We start from the raw sequence: 4,900 nt of genomic DNA on the forward strand, positions 1-4,900 counted from the left end.
GATGGAGTTGACATGACGATGGAGTTGACATGACGATGGAGTTGACATGACGATGGAGTTGACATGACGATGGAGTTGACATGACGATGGAGCTATGAACCTTTAGTTGATCATCCTTAAGTGTCAATGACATCTGTATGAACTCTGTATGACCTTTGTGTTTTTGTAAACGTTGTTATCCATAACTGTGGCGTGTACTGCTGCATACACTTTACAGCTCAGGAGGCTGCTGAGGGGAGGACGTCTCATCATTACGGCTGGAATGGAGTGAATGGAAACGTATCAAACACGTGGAAACCCATGATGAGTTCCATACCACTCCATTCATTCAGCTCCAGTCATTACAATAAGCCCGTCCTCCCCAATTAAGATGCCACCAGCCACCTGTGCTTTACAGATTCGTATCAGCCCGTCTGTGGTGCACGTGGAACCACGGTAACAAAACCTACGGTCAGGTTATCTGGTTCAGTGTTAATGATCAACCTTATTGGGGTAGTGAGTGAAACACCCACGGGTAATAAAACCATATCCGTGTCCCAGATCTGTTTGTACTAGACGACTCCTATGGTCACTGTCACGCCATGTTTGCACAATCATATCTGGGATCAGTCATAAAATACCGAACACAGGGTCATAAAAGCAGGAAAACAGGAACTAAACGTTGTTTGAATGCTGTTTGACCGTTGAGATGGTCAGGAAGTGGTCACAAGGAGACAGTAAAGTCATAAATGGTTTACAACACTGAGACAAAAAAAATAGAGGATGAAACTGGTGATTCAAAGACGAGGTAAGACCCTACCACACCCTCTGTCTGTACCACAATCTGTGGTGTGTGTGTGTGTGTGCGTGCATGTGTGTGCGACACTGCATCGTCAATGATGCTATTGAGATTCACATAATACCTCCCTTTAAACAATCATTGGTTGGATCTAATAAATGGTAGTCATTGTGTCCTCTGTATCAGTGGGTCAATGTCCCTGGTATCACATGGTATTAGTCACGTAGAAGATATAGTAGTTAGACCCTATACCTGGGCCGCACCTTGGAACACTGCACCACCTGTCTCTGTATCTCAGATCAATTATGACGTTAATCATCAAACAGGTGGAGTCTCCAGTGAATTCTCAAACGCTCTGTAATTCGTTGGGGATAGAATCCATTGACGTTGTACATTTCTTGTGGTTCAAAGCAACAAAGTTAGCCACATTTATATTGTGACACAGAATATTTCTAGACTACTGAACTATTGGGTATCCTACCATCTACAACCCTAATCTAGTGCACCTGATTCTAATAATTAGCTGGTTTATAAGCTGAATCAGGTACGTTACAACTGGGATTGGAGTGGAAACCTACAGGAGGGTATCTCTCCAGGACCAGGGTTGGGGTGAAAACCTACAGGAGGGTAGCTCTCCAGGAACAGGGTTGGAGTGAAAACCTACAGGAGGGTATATCTCTCCAGGAACAGGGTTGGAGTGGAAACTACAGGGGGTAGCTCTCCAGGAACAGGGTTGGAGTGAAAACCTACAGGAGGGTAATCTCTCCAGGAACAAGTGAAAACCTACAGGAGGGTATCTCTCCAGGAACAGGGTTGGAGTGAAAACCTACAGGAGGGTATCTCTCCAGGAACAGGGTTGGAGAGCCCTGATCTAAAGGCTGTAGAATATACAGGTGTCATCCTCTTACTTTTTACAACCCTGAATCCAACTAATCACCAGACTCTAACTACTCACAATAATTCAAAGTACATCAAGATAAGGAACACTACTGCAAAAGACCACGAAGAACCACATATGGATTTGATGGACTGTCACTGTAGTAGAATAAATAATATTGGCAATGAAAGTCTTTTAATCCCAGACTCATATTAAATGCCAGTTGTCCCAAGGTTATGTGTACTGTGACAATAATAATCATGATAACAGAGTATCAAAGCAAAACATCAGTTTCAGGAGCTGCACACAAACTTTACCAGCTAACTGTCCCTCTACCTTGTATTGATTTGCCTTTGAAAGGGAGGTGTTTTAACAATGTATCTGACATGCTGTAGTGTGTAGATAGTTTGAAAGCAGAGACAGTTGATAAAATAATAGTTCTGAATGAATTACAGTCATACATACCATCTTGGCGGACTTCTCAATGAAATCTCAGCAGAAAAAGCCTGAAAAGTGAGAAAGTTTTCATTTTACAGTCTGGTATTGTAGAAAGGGCAGGGTTTAGAATTGTGTACTAGCCAATAAGAGATTGAGTTGTAAAAGTGGTGACCAATCAGGGCCAAGAATATCAGTAGCCTACATTTCTAACCAAGCAATAGAAGGAAGCAGTGAAGGCTACTGAGGGGAGGACGGCTCATAGTAATGGCTGGAATGGAGTCAATGGAATGGTATCAACCACATGGAAACCATTCCAGCCATTACTCCAGCCATTAACATGAGCCACCCTCCCCTTAGCAGCCTCCACTGGAAGAAAGTCAAATATATTTGGAGTGATTTGCCAGAGAATGTACCAAATGGCACCATATTCCCTATATGGTGTACACATTTGTTTTATCAGGGCCCATAGAGCTCTGGTCAAAAGTAGTGCACTTTGTAGGGAATATGGTGCCATTTGGGACATATTTCTCAACAAGGTGGAGGGCTCTATCTATTTGACTTCTTACCCTTTCTTTTTTCATTCTTTCTCATTTCATTCTTCTCCCTTTCAGCCTGTAGTATGGTGTTTCTGAGTCTTACACAACAATACTGGACATTTTAGTAATTCATTTGATACTTTCTAGTACAGACAATGTAGGTGTCCATCCACTGTATTTTGACCAATGAAACTGCGATCTAGTGGTACATATAGTTACTACATACATTACTTACGTACAGTATTTTAATATGTTATTCAAATATTTGCTGCAAGGCGTTTCTATGATCGTGCACACACTATATTATGTGTGCATATGACACATTGAAAGAGAGTCAAAACTCTAAGAGAAAAATGTATTGATTTTGTTTCTGTGAAATAATTCCATTCTGTGTTGAACACCTGTCAACGTTCAAGAACCTAGGGTAGGAGGGTGGAGCTTTGAGTACTGTAGCCAATCCTGTTTCTGTATTTAATATAGGGGCGGGCCACACACAAATAGGCTACCTAAGCAAACCTTGTATGTACACTACTACTTCTGGTATGATGAATGTATATGTTTACATAACATTACTAATACAACTTAAATTGCTAAGTAAGGGACGTTTTAGCCTAATTTAAACCGTAAGCAGTTGCTGTACGAAATTGTTGCATGCATTGCATCATAATATGTTGGTGTCAGTAGCAAGCTTGGTTTGTGAGCTAACGTTAGCTTAGCTATGTTATGCTAGCAGTTTGCAATTTAATTACTTTTTTTCTGAAGGTTTGGGGAGATGGCGTCGTTGGCAGCAATAGAGCCAGGGCTAAGCCCGGGGACATTACCGAAAGAGGAATCCGTAGTACCAGTTTCTATATTCGCACCGGACTGTGGGGATGACCTTTCAGGGGGAGAGTGCTTCGAAGACGGAGAGAATGTTAACGGCGAGTCCGAGGATCATTTAGACTTTACTAGCAAGGTAGGCCCTGCTCTCGACTCAGCTAAAGCTAGCTACATGGCATATGTATTCGTGGATTTCAATTTTACATCAGCTTTAACAAAAATATGTTGCTATTTTTATGAAAGTGACACTTTTATAATAGCATTTCATTTGGTTCAAGTATGACCGGACACGTATCTTTTAGAGTGACCAGTACCCACCAAAACATGCAATGGTGAATGAATGACACGTATATATGTGCCACTGTGTAGACACTACAGTTGGCGAAACAACCAAAGATGATTTGACCAGATTTAGGCCTGGACAACTCGTCCTCGGGGCCTGATTTGGTGTCACACTTTTCCCTCTTCCCTAGCAAACACAGCTGATTTAAACTAATTGCATTCTAAACTGAAGACCATTATTAGTTGATTATTGGAGTCAGGTGTGTTAGCTGGGGCAAAACTGACACCAATCCGGCCTGAAACCTATATCTATCCTGCAAATGTAATTTATTTCAAATAAGAAAGTATGGATTAAACATCAATATGTTCATAATTGCATGAATCACCATGCATGTGCACATTTACAACTTGGTCAGGCTTGCCAGAAGCTAGGCTACGTCATTGTAACATCAACAAACGACCCAGGCCTAGCTTCTAGCTAATTGCTTCAATATTTGCATGCTGTCTGTCTGGCCGTTCTTACTTAGTTTTTTTAGTGTTATTCTGTCCTCTACTGGACATGAACTGTAATGTTCCGTTTTATTTACGTTGTAAATTTAAATGCATCACCAAGTCCAGTTTACAATAAAATGTTATTGTAAACACCTGTATTTAAGTTTCTGTCAATTATCAAACAAGCGTAACACCAGTGAATGAACCTAAAAATACATTTTCTCTCTTTCCTAGCTGACTCTGGTCAGCCCCACAGGAGAACAGTATGACTCGTTACTACGGCAACTCCGAGAGAGGATGGATGAAGGATGTGGGGAGACCATTTATGTTGTGGGAGTGGGCTCAGGTGAGAAGGGACAACCTACTTTTCTACCTTATTGTCGGTCCATATACCTAAACCACACAACAGAACACATGGTGCTCATGTGTAAACATCTCCAATAAMAACCCAGATCTACGGTGACCCCCTTACAGAACACAGACCTGATATCCCAGATCAGTTGTGCTTTTTGTCAGTTGTTTAAACACTAACAGATCTGGGACCAGTCAGGCTAGTGTCAACCCCCAAAGTTGGGCACAGTGTGCAGGTTGACTAGGCTACTCGTATTGCCTGGGGTTATTTGGCATGCAAAATTACTTGTAGTTCAATGACTCAACAGAGTTGGACTTACATGCAGT

At 41.6% G+C, this 4,900-nt stretch overlaps 1 long non-coding RNA gene across 3 annotated transcripts; it reads left to right on the forward strand.

Moving 5' to 3' along the window:
* The first annotated feature begins 3,081 nt into the window (after positions 1-3,081).
* Positions 3,082-4,876, forward strand: LOC112074510 (uncharacterized). Of its 3 annotated transcripts, none has more exons than XR_002894758.2 (3): positions 3,082-3,148; positions 3,392-3,584; positions 4,457-4,876. It is a non-coding gene; the product is annotated as an uncharacterized lncRNA (long non-coding RNA). The 3 variants fall into 3 exon arrangements; XR_002894755.2 differs by having other exon boundaries at positions 3,106-3,169; XR_002894756.2 differs by lacking the exon at positions 3,082-3,148 and adding an exon at positions 3,165-3,252.
* Positions 4,877-4,900: the final 24 nt, after the last annotated feature.

Source organism: Salvelinus sp. IW2-2015, unplaced genomic scaffold, assembly GCF_002910315.2.
Source record: "Salvelinus sp. IW2-2015 unplaced genomic scaffold, ASM291031v2 Un_scaffold2665, whole genome shotgun sequence".
Classification (NCBI taxonomy): Eukaryota; Metazoa; Chordata; class Actinopteri; order Salmoniformes; family Salmonidae; genus Salvelinus; species Salvelinus sp. IW2-2015.